General features: G+C 34.3%; 1 long non-coding RNA gene across 1 annotated transcript in view; it reads left to right on the top strand.

The window, feature by feature from the left end:
- Nucleotides 1-8,937, top strand: part of LOC133180872 (uncharacterized) — a 111,135-nt gene extending 102,198 nt beyond the window's left edge. Inside the window, exons 2-3 of the long non-coding RNA XR_009720408.1 lie at nucleotides 6,132-6,202; nucleotides 8,852-8,937. This is a non-coding gene — a long non-coding RNA (uncharacterized LOC133180872). The remainder of the gene's footprint in view (nucleotides 1-6,131; nucleotides 6,203-8,851) is intronic.
- Nucleotides 8,938-13,568: the final 4,631 nt, after the last annotated feature.

Here is a 13,568-nt window from a genome sequence, read left to right as displayed (position 1 = left end):
CATATGAAGTAAATATCATAATATATAGTTGTGGATTGTTAAGATAAACATTTTTGCTTCAGTAATGTATTAAAAAATATTGATCGTTAAAAAGGTATAGATTAAAGACTTTCGACCCCTTTCGGTCCATAGTTTGAGGGACCAGCCCCTTTTTCTTGATATCACCTTAAAGCTCTTGTGATTTTAAACACTTTTTGTTCAATAACTGTTCAGAAATTCTTTTTCGTTTCCAAAATATTTGCAAAAGAAATATTTAGGGGCCGGCCCTTCAACTCCTTAAGGGGGACATTCAGCAAAACTTGAAAGGTTGTATATTGTTTAGAACATTATTTTAAACATCTTTTGTTCAGTATTGCTTATCAAAATATTTCCCACTTTTGAGATATAAAGCATCAAAGATTTAGCATTCTGGCCCCTTCTGGTCCCTAATTATGTAACATATGATGTGAATATCATAATATATAGTTGTAAATTGTTGAGATAAACATTTTTGCTTCAGTAATGCATTACAAAATATTGATCGTTGAAGAGTTATTGTTCAAAGACTTTCGGCCCCTCTCAGCCCCTATTGTGAGGGTCCAGCCCCTTTTCCTTCATATCACTTTAAAGCTCTCATGATTTTGAACACTTTTTGTTCAACAACTAGTCAGAAATTCTTTTTCGTTTCTGAGATATTTACAAAAGAAGTATTTAGGGGCCGGCCCTTCAACTCCTTAATGGGGACGTTTAGCAAAAAATGAAAGGTTGCATCTTGTTTAGAACATTATTTTGGACATCTTTTGTTCAATATTGCTTATCAAAATATTTCCCACTTTTGAGATATAAAGCGTCAAAGATTTAGCATCCTGGCCCCTTTTGGCCCCTAATTATGTTAGAAATGATGTGCATATCATAATATATAGTTGTAATTAGTTGAGATAAACATTTTTGCTTCAGTAATGCATTACCAAATATTGATCGTTAAAGAGTTATTGATTAAAGACTTTTGGCCATTCTCAGCCCCTAATGTGATAAGTCAGCCCTTTTTCTTTCATATCATATAAAAGATTTAGTAATTCTACACAATTTCTGTTCAATATGTTTTAACAAAATACTCATAGTTAAAAAGTTATCCTAAGAAATGTCTCTAAAATTCACTCATGATTCGTGTCCTAAATTTTGACCCCTACCGAGCTTCCATACTAGGCACTTCCGGAAGATTTGAAAACCCAGGTGATCAATGGCAACATGTCCTCTATCATCGCTGAAAATATCAGCACTCTAGCTTTAATCGTTTTTGAGTTCCATTGCAGACAAGGAGGTCCTCTGAATTTTGATTAAAGGGCGATAACTTCCGACCGGAAGTGAATTTCAAAAAAATGAAAAAAACGTATAAGGTTCAGACAAAGATAAATCTTCCCTGAAATTTTCAAGTAAATCGATCGAGCCAACTCCAAGAAATCTTCTGCACAAAAATTGTAAAGAAAAAAAAAGAATAATAGTAATAAAAGTGAAAAAGAAACAATAGAATAATAGAAGGGTCTTCCGTTGGAGACGGAAGACCCTAATAATAAAAGTGAAAAAGAAACCTAAGAATAACAAGAAGGTCTTCCGCTGAAGACGGAAGACCTTAACTAGAAACTCATTGCGAGCAATGAGAGGTCTTCCGTCCGATTCTGGAAAAAAAAACAACGAAGATTCAAGCTGAAAAAGTGATAAAAGAAATTCAGACATCCTGGAGATTTAACCCTGGTCGTCAGCGTAAAAATCCAACGTGCTAACCATTAACCATTCACCTTTTTGCATCACTTCCTGTCACGATCGGAAGTAACGGTGATACAAGATTTTCTCACGATTCAAATAAACTGATGACTGACTATCAGTCCTTAAAGCTTTAAACTTCAGTCCTTTATTGTCGCCGAGCAATATTGTGAGAACAAATTCTAATTTTGAGGTCAGGTAAACACGCGACCGGAAGTGAATTTTATAAAAATCTCTGACATTTCTCTAGACATTTGCAGTATCTACAACATACATAAAATTATTTCAAGTACTTTATCGATAAGCAATATTTATGGGAAAGTTAAATATCAAAATAACGTAGTTTATCTCCTAAAACCGGAAGTTGGCGTTTTTGTTTCCGGTGGAATCAAACGTATTTCAAAACAGTGAAAGAGATGCAATGAAGTTATGCAAGTTTTAATTTAAAAAAAAGAAAAGTTAAAATTTTTGATTTCTTTGATCACTTCCTGTAGCAAGCGGAAGTGACAACTGACGCGTTTAACCCAAATGATTTCGCCTACTTCTCAAGGTCTATTACTCATAAAAACTTGGTGTTTTAATCTTTTACCAGTTTTTGAGATCTCGAGCAGAAATCTTCTCATTTTAAGGACAGGAAAACATGCGACCGGAAGTGAACTTTTGAAAGATATTTAAGTTTACTCTCGACATTTGCAATCTGAATAACATATTTAAAATTCATTTCAAAAACTTTATCTATAAAGAATATTTATGGGAAGGTAAAATACTCAAATGATGTAGTTTTTCTCTTATAACCGGAATGTATAGTTTCGGAGATCACTCACGGACAAAAAAGTACCCAGGAAGAAAAATAATAATAACTAGACGAGCTTGTTGCAAAGCAACAAATAAGTCTTCCGTCTTAATTTCAAGGAGATGAGATCGAGATCGAGAGATCGAGAGACATCTACGGTCATATGAGCAAGAATGAGCCATTTACCATTACTTCCGGTGTGACAGGAAGTGACGTCATTTTGACGACTTTTGATGATCTCCTTAGCTGCTACTTGTCGTTTTCAACAACTTTGCTTCTATGATGCTACACAAATTCTCAATACTTTTTGAGATATCAGGAAAACACTTTTGGCCCCTCTAGTTCCCTAATTTTAGGGGCCAGCCCCTTATTGTTGATATCCTTTGAAAGATCGTAACATTCTACACAACTTTTGTTCTATATGTTTTAACAAAATATTTACAGGTAAAAAGATATTGTAGAAAAAGTGTTAGAAATTTTAAAAATCCCGATAGGACATTTTTCGGGCCATAGCGAGCGCCGACGTGCGGCACTTCTGGGGAAAAAGAAATGCGTATAATGCTCTATCATCGCTGAAAAATTTCATGTTTCTACCAGGAAGCGCTTTTGAGGAAGCTGCCGGAAAGCGGAACCGGAACTGACGTTATCAAAACAAAAAAAATACACATCTAGATTTTTTAATGATCTATCAGACCTGTAAGTTTCATGAAAATCGAACTAGCCGTTTCCGAGAACTCGCGTGCACAAAATCGGTAAGAAAAAAAACAATACTAATAATAACAAAAAATAGTGGAAAAGAAACCTAAGAAAAACAAGAAGGTCTTCCGCTGAAGACGGAAGACCTTAATAATAACTAGAGCAAAGCTCGTTGCAAAGCAACGAGTAGGTCTTCCGACGGACGACGGACGTCGAAAGTATTATATTTAGAGTTTTTATCCGAAAAATGATAAAATTTAGGCAAATTTCTATAAAATGGACCGAAAAAATCATTTTTAAAAAAAAAACTTCGGCTTTCAATTCGGGACTTTTTCGGCCGTAATGACGTCACTTCCGGTTGACGTCGAAAGTCTCAAAGCCATAAAAAATCTTAATACTCAATTACAAACCATTTTATATCATTTCTAATGATTTTAAAGGAAAAGCTTTATTTTTCTCGACTACTTCCAGTTTAAACCGGAAGTATTTTCAATGGATGGTTTTTGTTGTCGATTATACATTTGAACTTTATTTCTACATGCCTTAATGCAAAACTGTTCAATTTTTTTAAAAATCCGTAAATTAAATATCACTTCCAGTGTCGACCGGAAGTGACGGATGCAAAAACAAAAGTCGTTATACACATCTTAGAGAGATGTTCTATCACCTCTGAAAATATCATGATTCTATCTTGAGTCATTTTTAAGAAGAAGCATGGACAAAATGATAATTTAAAAAATGAAAATCGGATAAAAAAAATGCAACCGGAAGTGATTTTCCAAAAAAAAAAAAAAATGGTCTGGAGATATTATAATGATGTATCATCCCTGAAAAAAACTTTGAAATTGGTCGATTAGTTCCCGAGAAATCGCGTGTACTATGAAAAGGGAATAATAATAATAATAGGAAACAGAAGAAAAACAGTAAGGTCTTCCGAAGGAAGTCAGAAGACCTTAATAATAATAAGAAACAGAGTAGAAACAATATGTTCCCAAACTTCGTTTGGGGAACATAATAAGCCTACAAGATGTACAAATATTGATCATTTTTGATAGTATTTCAAGTAATGCAAATGAATCATCTGAGTAACAATCATCAGTTATTGATGGTGGTCACAACATCATAGAAGTCTAATTGTAAAAATAAGTGAATCCTCATTTGTTTGAAATTTTTGTTCTCCACAAGGGGTTTTACCATGGCGGCCCGCCATGGTTAAATTGATGTGCGCCATGGTTAAACAAGCTGCGCCGTGGTTAAAATCGACGACCGCCATGATTAATTTTTTCTTGCATTTCAGTTTTGACACTTTATTTTTAATGACCTGAGTAGTTAATACAAATACAAATACAAATATTTTATTGGCACAAACACAATTACAGTAAATGGTAATGGCCCATACAGAACATATTAATAAGCATAATAATACAGTAGAACACAACTAGAATACAAACAATTGGTGTAGCAAATAATGTAGTGTACTCATCCGATACTAAATAATTCATAACAATGTAGATACTCATTTATAGCTAAAACATTTTTTCTAATATCAGATATTTGATATAAAAATGAAGATAATATTTTAAGAATCCTTTTACACCTTGTTTTCATCAATGATTTTAACAAATTGTCATTATTATGGATTGTTTGGTTGAAATTAGGGAAAGTAGATAATTTTGTTTTGAATACTTTTCTCTGTGCTTCATATTTCGGACAGAGCAAAATGAAATGTTTTTCATCCTCAATATCAAGGTTTTGACAAACTTTACACAAACACAACCTATCATTTTTATTAATTTCAACATATCTACCTTTTTCAATTTCTAAATTATGTGCACTTAACCTAATTTTTGCTACAAAAGATCTATCATGTAGTGACTCTAGTTTGTCAACATAATGTGCACGTTTATTATTAAAACAGAAGTTTCGATAAAATGATAGTTTAGAGGAGTTCATAAAACTTGCATAGTACTTGTTAATTGTGTTTATACTACGACTGGCATGCACCTCGAGAGAAAGCGGACTGTGCTAAACAAACACAGTCGTTGATCGGAAATGTACCTGTATACCGTGAAGTGTGACAACTGAGAGTCAATCAGCTGATTATCAATATCTTTAGAGTTAATTTTCCTGTACACATGTAATTTCCTATCCCCTTGTATTTAATTTTCAAATTCCTCTTGCTCCGTTTTAAATTATTAATTTGTTATCTTTCAGACAAAATGGACACGAACTCCAATCACCAAGTATAGGTTATAGAATTACCTCCCGTTTTACGAAGCGTCGTGTGGCGCTATTTTTAGCACTGGAGCACATGGAGAAGTAAACAATGAAGGAAAATCAGCGAAAAATGCAGTGTAGAAAAGGGGGAGGGGGAGTTTAGAAAAGACATAACAGAGAAAGCACTGTTACAGTTATCTCAAATTTATGCCCCTGGTTATAATTAAAACTTTTGATACTTATACCATCAATAAGTTTTCGAAGACCATGCAGTTGAAAAACTCAGGCAATGTTTATATGCCTGTGCTTGTTCGTTTGTGTCTCTGTAACACCCCCCCCCCTACCCCCCACCCCAAATATAAGATCTACTCCTTCATCATCTTCACTGTAAAAAGGAAGAAAAGGAATATATCAATAAAAATTTTCTTCTTAAGAACAGCAATGCTAATATGTATCATATTAATTCAAAAGCATCCTTCGAAAGTGTAGAATTCATACCCCCCCCCCCTTCCCTCTGAACCACTTTTATATATAAACTTTTAAATACTGAACTGATTTATGCTTTTTCCTACCCAAAGTGCTCAGATGAGCAATGTGGCCCCTAGGACTCTTGTTTATTGTTGGTCTTGTAAGTGAAATCAGAATGCAATACAGTGTAGTAACTGTACATAATATATTATTTCAGAGAGAAGAAAATTGACATTAAAGGAGAACCAGTAACTAAAGATGTATGATGAATCAAGATGTGATCATGTGGTAAGTGGTAATTAATTCAATCATAAATAGGCATGTATGACAATTGCATTAAAAGAAAAGAACTTGATTCCAATTTTAATTGGAATGTTGAACTACCAGCTGCAAACTACAAAAGGTTAGGCATAATAAAAAAAAAAATGTTTGTTTACGCCCCTCCCCCCCCCCCCCCCAATATCTAATAGCCAACCCAATTTTTTTTTCATTGTAAAAATCCGTAAGTCACTCATTCGTCAGTTTAACTTTTACATGCATCTTAATCGGTCAAGCGTTTGAATCGAAAGTACTAGAAATAGTTACGCAGATATGTTAAGGCTTCCCGAAGTTTTAAAATGCGCTAAAAACATAATATGTCATTGCCAGGTCGGTTTTAGTTTTAATTTATAAGTATTGAACTTAAGTACACCCAATTTATATAGAGGGTTTCCTCGGCTATATATTAACATATTTGTTATGATATCACATGACTTTGTTGATCACGTGACGGTCATTTATAATTTTTTGAAGTGTTCCATATAAATCGCTTCGGCGCAGCTGATTAACACAATAATTATTAACATTTTGTTATATTAATAAACTCATCGTATCCTTGTGTATCCGAAATGTGCTTGGGAAAAGTCATAGTATTACTTAGATACAAAATATTTCCTGAGAAATTCAACTTACCTACAAATTTGAGTGTATTTTCCACACAATATTGTAATCGGTATTAAAACAAAGCCAACACACATTTTTCCCAAGCAAGATTCGGTTAGAGAACAACCTCTTCTTACAGATTTCCACAAAAATTCTCAGATTAATCCTCATTAATCACCTGCGCCAGACTCTTTTATACACACAAAATAAATTCTACCTCCAACCACGGGTATAAAACAGAGTACATTTCAAAAGTATATTTTTCATAAGCATTTTGAACATGCTGAATTTCAATCAATGGTAGGTAAGCGGTGTATTTTTAAAATATTCGGACATATTAAACTTTAAAAAACCTTTAATGACCCGTGAATTTTGCAATAGCTATCTAGCATTTTACATGCAGTTTGAAATAAAGTTTTAAGTTCATGACACTCTCCCCGTCATAACACCTCAAGTTTGCAGTGACTTGACGTCATTTTCCATTATGACGTCATATTTTGGTAGTTCAGAGATGTGAAGGCACAGAGTGCACTGTGATATTCTACGGGAAGCCTTAACCTACCTGCGTAGTGCAACATGGAGTTAAAGAAGAAATACAAGACAGTTTTTTTCATTGTGTGGTAGCTGTAAGGCAGTTGGCAAGAAAGATATTGTCTATCGCCTATATTGCAAGCCCTAACAGAAGTAAAGCACCACACAATGGTAAAACTGTTTTGTATTTCAACCAATTCATGTGAATTTGTGTATAAAAAAATTCAATAAAATAAAAAAAATCCTACCTACCAACCCTATTTTATTTCAGCATGTAACAGTAAACAGTAAAACAGTAAAAAAAACTTATTTTTTTGTTTGGCCTTATGATATTGTATGGCTTGGAGTCTTTTTCACTTCTCTATAAAATTTTCTGTCTGGATGATATCTAGCATAATATACACCATGCAGTGAGGATTTTAGTTCACCCGAGCTAAAAACTCGAGTGAACTTTTCTGATCACCTTTTGTTTTGTCTTTTGTCCATCAAACTGTCGATCCATCAGTGAGCTTTTCACATTTTCAACCTCTCCTCAAGAACCACTAATTTTAACCAAGGTTGACACAAAGAAAGGATATTTTAAATTGTACAGAGGAAGCCCCCTCCCTCCCCCCTTTTCACCCCAAGAGGAAATGATCAGCTCTTTCAGATATAATTGATATGATCATTGTTGAGCAACTTATAATTTTGTATCCTGTAGACTTTATTTTAAGAATAATGAATATTTGTTTAAGAGTCCTTTTGTCAAGGTTCAAAGTTCAATTAAAATTATTTTGTGGTACATGTATTTGAGGATTCGAGATATCAGGAGTAAAATATTTAAAGAATACTTCCAAATTACTTCGACATATCTATGGTATTAGAGATGCCAAAGTTCAGCTGTATGGCTATGCTAAGGTAGTAAATATTATAACTTACTGAAACTTTCTAACATTGAAATATGTTAAATGAAACAAGACAAAAATGAAAAATAAAAAATTACTGGTTTCTGGCTGGTCAGTATTTTGATGACTGTAATTTCTAAAATATTCAATGAAACACTTTGAAGCTTTAACTGTAGGTATATGTTAACTTAATATACTATAAGGTAATGTTCATAAATGAGAAATTTTGAACAAACATTACAACATGCATGTATGTAAATTTGGGTTATAAATTGGTTACCGGTAATGGCTATCACCTTAATTTTCAATGACATAAAACAAGATTTAGAATGTAGGTAAATAATACTAGTATGTGTCTGTACATATGATATAGCATATAGAACTTGTACTGAATGTTGATTAGCTAAATCTTGAATGGCTGATATGTTGGTCGTTTGTGATGAAATTTAGATTATTTGTATGTAAACTGAGTGTACATGCAACATGAAATTATTCATAAGGTATTAAACATGATTAAAACATGTGTATGCAATGCAACATATGATGAATTCATATTGACTTGTATGGATGTAGCTTAACATGTATGTGCATTGTTTTTTAGGGTCCTGTTCTGCAGATGCCATGAGATGATCTGTCTGTCCATCTGATATCACTTGTCCTGAGTATATTTTTTCTCCTCTTAGCCCGATCTCACTCAAATTTAACTCATAGAGTGCCTGTGGATAGAGGGTAAAAAGTGACCTTGGACCAATTATCAAGGTCGAAGGTCAAAACACACTATATATCTTTATTTAAAGTCCTTGTCCAGAGCATAATTTTTCTCCCTTGGTATGATCTGGCTTGTGTTAATGATCTTTAACAAAATTTCTAGGTCAAATGTCAATATGAAAAAAAAAAGATTTGTAATATCCTTGTCCAGAGCACATTTCTCCAATTCACCCAACTAAAAGCAGTGTTCTACATGTACGAGATGGTCACATTCTCAATCATACCTGCTTTAATATTAATCTGGATTAAAATCTTACTATGTAATGTTCATTATTCGGATTTCATGTCATTAAATTTAAAGACTGAAACTAACTAGTTATAATTGTAACGGGGACCGTTACAGATGTTCCCCAAACGCTCCCCAACACCCTTTTGGTGTCTTATTTCCTGTAAGCTTCATTAAAAAGGCAATTTAGTATATTGGTCGTTTTTTGCATTACACGAGCGCGCACGTGCATGCATTTGCAGGATGACCATGTCATCCCGTCTATACTGTTAATGCATCTTTATATTCTCAGTATCAAATTTAAACATTTCATCAAAAATATGTAAGTTCCGGCTATATCAAGTATATAGGTCATCTTAGCATTGCGCGCACGCGCACCTGCATTCATGTTCATAATGACCATGCCATCTTGTCTAAACTTATAATTTGTCTGTTTATTCTTAGTATCAAAGCTTTTCATCAAAAAATATAAAAGTTACGGCTATATTAAATATATTGGTCATTTAACACATTGCACGCGCGCATTTGCATGCATGTGCATGATGTCCACATCATCTTGCCTACACTTTTAATATATCTGTATATTCTTAATATCAAAGCTTTTCATCAAAAAATATAAAAATTACGGCTATATAAAGTATATTTGTCATATAACACATTGCACGCGCGCGCACGTGCATGCATATGCATGCATGTGCGTGATGACCTTGTCATCTTGTCTACACTTCCAATTAATATAAATATTTTGAGTATCAAAGCATTTCATCAAAAAGAATATAAGTTACGACTATATCAAGTATATTGGTCATTTTACGCAATGCACGCGCACGCACGTGCATGCACGTGCGCGCAAAATGACCTTCGTTCCGCAAATCTACATAACATGCCTAGTTACCCTAAAAAGGTCTCACCTCAATCGGATGAGTAGTTTACGAGATCACTCACGGACAAAAAAGTACCCAGGAAGAAAAATAATAATAACTAGACGAGCTTGTTGCAAAGCAACAAATAAGTCTTCCGTCTAAATTTGAAGGAGATGAGATTGAGATCGAGAGACTTTTACGGTCATATGTGCAAAAAATGAGCCATTTACCATTACTCTCGGTGTGACCGGAACTGACGTCATTTTGACGACTTTTAATGGTCTCCTTAGCTGCTACCTATCATTTTGAACAACTTTGCTTCTATGATGCTATACAAATTCTCAATACTTTTTGAGATATCAGGAAAACACTTTTGGCCCCTCTAGCTCCCTAATGTTAGGTGCCAGGCCCTTATTGTTGGTATCCTTTGAAAGATCGTAACATTCTACACAACTTTTGTTCTATATGTTTTAACAAAATAATTACAGGTAAAAAGATATTATAGAAAAAGTGTTAGAAAATTTAAAATTCCCGATAGGACTTTTTTCGGGCCATAGCGAGCGCCGACGCGCGGCACTTCCGATAAAAATGAAACGCCTTCCGCATATCTACAGAGAAAGATCTACCATACCTGAAAGTTTCATGTTTCTAACTAAAGCCGTATATGAGAACATCTGCGGACAACCCGACCCTTCGAAAACCACTAAATCGGCAATATCTCCGGACCGGAAGTGACGTCATCAAAACAGAAAAAAACGCATAAGGTTCAACTGATGTTACATATGTCCTGAAAGTTTCATGGAAATCCAACGAGCCGTTTTCGAGAAATCGCGTGCACAAAATCGGTAAGAAAAAAAAAACAATAATAACTAGAGCAAAGCTCGTTGCAAAGCAACGAGTGGGTCTTCCTTCTTAGCTTGTAAGTTGACGTCGTAATAAAAGGATAAATATTTGTTTAATTTCCACCTAAAGGTTACATGTTTCTGTTTAGATTGTCAACTTTGCTAACATTCTCTTTCTTCTTTGACCAAAATATCAAGAGACCTCATCTCCTGAACTCTGAATCTGGAGTGAGCATGAGGATATACAATTCAACTGTACTCTCTCCAACAGTACTCCTGATTCCTGAAATTGTATCCAAAACACTAATACTCCCAGACCCTCATTTCTTGAACTTTGACTTTTGATTTTTAATTTCTAGACTTTTCTATTCATCTAACATCTCTGATGCAATCATGTTAGTAACATCTGTCATACTACAGAATCATCAGTGTTTTGCTACATCACTGTCATAATAATTGCTTGACAAAACATTTACACAGCATAACTACATAGTAAGTAATCCAAATGTGTTACTGATTGAGGATATCCATTCTTTGACAATCAGTAAGTAGAAAAATACTCTTACAAGAAATGCACAGGGATGATTTCAGTAAGACATGGTGTCACTTGTGGAAAATTTTAACATATGTTTTTTAGCCTTTAACTTAAAAGTTAAACTTCATTATCTCAAAAACCGATATCTAAATACATGTACCATTTATATGGTGAAGTGAGTTGCTACTCCCAACCCCTTATTCTCTAAGTTTTTTACCCTGCATGGTTATCTGGAGTCATTGGATATCTTGATGTTTAATCTTGGTCCAGTTGAAATTGGGAAAAAATGGTTTTACTGTACTTCTTGGGTTCATTTATTCAAATGTTTTACAAGGGGGGAAAAAGACGCATGTATTTAATTTTTGTAACATGTTAAAATAATCTTTTACATGTACATGTATATTACACATATATTCAAGTAAATTTTTTTAATAAGAATTCATTAAAAATATTTGAATCCATTGAAGTTGATTGCAGTAGATATAATGTGAATTATGAGCCTAAGACACAACAAGCAAATTTAAAGAATAGTGGTCTCATTCTGTCATTTGTCACCTAAAAAAGTTTGATGATAATAGGCCTGAAACTGTTCAAAATATGCCTCTAAATCATTTTGAAAAAGAATGGCTGCAAAATTTAAAAAGTAGGTAACCATGAACTACTTTTGAGTCAACATGATACGAGGTCCTTAGATGCATCAACTGACAAGATTTGATGATCCTAGTCCTTATAGTAAGCAAAATATCAACATTTTAATAAATGTAATTTTTGGTCAACTTTGAAGTGACCTTGAGACCAAGCCCTTTGTCCCAGAGCGATTCCCTGTGCAAATTTTAATCTACAATATATCCTCATCCTTTTGTGAAAGTTTGGTGATAATCTGCCCAGTGGTTCTTGAGAAGACGATTTTTTAGCAACCAGTACTTTTGGTTTTATTTACCTAATTATCTCCCCTTGTTTAAGGGTCACAACCCTAAGTTTACTATAAACGTGAGCCCTTGGGCCATGGATACACTGTGACAAATTTGACAATAATTGGCCAAGGGGTTCTTGAGTTATGGCCCATATTCTATCAACGCTCACCTGAGTTACTTTGGCCCTGCTGTTTTTCACCAGACCCTCCCTCCCTTGCAATACTTATTGCGGCCCCACCCTACCCCCGGGGGGCCATGATTTGAAAAATTAGAATCTACACTATCCCAGGATGATTCCACATATGTTTCAGTTTTTCTGGCCCAGTGGTTCTTGAGAAGAAGATTTTTGAGATTTTGCCTATATATTTTAAACTTTGATTCCCTGTTGTGGCCCCGCCCTACCCCCGGGGGCCATGATTTGAAGAATTTAGAATCTACACTATGCCAGGATGCTTCCACATAAGTTTCAGCTTTTCTGGCCCAGTGGTTCTTGAGAAGAAGATTTTTAAAGATTTTGCCTATATATTTCAATGTAAAACTTTGATTCCTATTGTGGCCCCGCCCCACCCCTGGGGGCCATGATTTGAAGAATTTAGAATCTACACTACCCCAGGATGCTTCCACATAACTTTCAGCTTTTCTGGCCCTGTGGTTCTTGAGAAGATTTTTTAATGACCCCATCCTATTTTTGTCTTCTCTTGATTATCTCCCCTTGTAAAGGGGGTTGGTCCTTCATTTTAACAAACTCCCCTTCACCCAAGGATGCTGTGTACCAACTTTGCTTAAATTTGGCTCAGTGGTTCTTGAGAAGAAGATGAAAATATGAAAAAATTACTTTCAGCTAAGAAGTTTACGTACACCACACAAATGGCCATAGCATTAGCTCTTTGAGCCTTTGGCTCACAAGAGCTAAAAAGATAAAAAAAGAATTATGTATCTTAGAGTTATCTATTTGTAATCAAAGCTATATTAAAATCAGACCAATTTCTTGAAATAAAAAATTGCACTGTTGTAGTGCAAAAAAATTAATGATATTTTACATGTCGCTACAATATTCAAAGAGGGCATGTTGCAAAATTTTGAATTAAATTAGAGGGGTTATGACTGTTTCTTCGCTAATTATAGATGATCAATGCGAAAACACATAGTTGAAAATTGCAATGTCATTGA

This window comes from Saccostrea echinata, unplaced genomic scaffold, assembly GCF_033153115.1.
Source record: "Saccostrea echinata isolate AGI-Se365-2 ecotype Australia unplaced genomic scaffold, CSIRO_AGI_Sech_v1 ptg000007l, whole genome shotgun sequence".
Classification (NCBI taxonomy): Eukaryota; Metazoa; Mollusca; class Bivalvia; order Ostreida; family Ostreidae; genus Saccostrea; species Saccostrea echinata.
This window is presented reverse-complemented; position numbering and strand designations above follow the sequence as displayed.